This window comes from Nestor notabilis, unplaced genomic scaffold (genome assembly GCF_000696875.1).
Source record: "Nestor notabilis isolate BGI_N333 unplaced genomic scaffold, ASM69687v1 scaffold9673, whole genome shotgun sequence".
Classification (NCBI taxonomy): domain Eukaryota; kingdom Metazoa; phylum Chordata; class Aves; order Psittaciformes; family Psittacidae; genus Nestor; species Nestor notabilis.
The window spans coordinates 28,853-29,912 of record NW_009923270.1 but is presented as its reverse complement, the minus strand read 5'-3'; positions in this window follow the sequence as shown (position 1 = coordinate 29,912).

The following is a 1,060-nucleotide window of genomic DNA, read 5'->3' as shown; positions in this document are numbered from 1 at the left end:
TGGCTTTGGAAATAAAAATAGTTTATATTGAAATTGATAGTGAAAACGTTTCCCAGGCTAGTTTATAATCTCCTAAGTGTAGTGACATGAGGAAATGCTTAAGCTGTACAGAGGAATGTATGGCATGGCTGATGAGCCACTGCAGCGCCTCTGCAGCCTGCATGGGCTCCTTGGGATAATGGTGAACCAGGAATCCCAGGCAGCCCTGTAATCCACATGCTGATAGACAAGGTCAGCACATCAGAGGGAAAAGAAAATGGGGGGGGTGGGATCTAGATGTTAGAAGGGTAAGAGCATTTGGCTGATCAGCATTTCTTCATCAGATGATTGCCTACACGGCGTTGCAGTGTTTATACCTGCGTGATAGATAGGGCTGAACATGTTTTCTCAGCTATGGGTGGTAGCAGGGAGGGGATATTTCAATTAAAGTGTGAATAAATTAGAATTGATTACAAATAGAGCTATTTGTTTATGCTGCCTAAAAAGGTATTAGCTGCGAACAAGGTGTATTTAATCATAGTGGAAGGAAGCCTGAAAGTTAATAGAACACACTGCTGATTCTTACAGAGGGATGCCAGCTTTGGGTTAAATCTGTATCTATTTTAGTTCTAAAGCCCCAGCTGTCATTTTAAAGGCATATGCATTTTGGATGTTAACGTGGTTGAATGATGCAGCTGAGGCCCAGGCCAAGCCGACCCTAAAATTGGCAGTAAAAGCGTTACCTCCGTGCAAGCGTGCAGAGTGAAGGAACACAGGAAGATGAGCAACAAGCATGTGCCCCCTCTCCCAGGCAGTCTTGTAACGTGGAAACCAGGAGCTTGTGGACATAAACACCCTCTGAGCAGATCAGGGGACTCCTCTCAAAGCTTTCCTACAGTAAATGCTCAGGAAGATTAACTGCCAGCAGCAGAGGAAAGTGCCAGAAGGAGTGCGACACCGAGGCGGCACAGGCAAGGAAGAACTGCCTGCATGGTGCCCCGCGGTGCTGCTCTCCACTCCGATTCCTCAGCTGCACGTGAAGCCTGAAAACCTCTGCGGCTGGGTAAAACCAGAGCCTCTG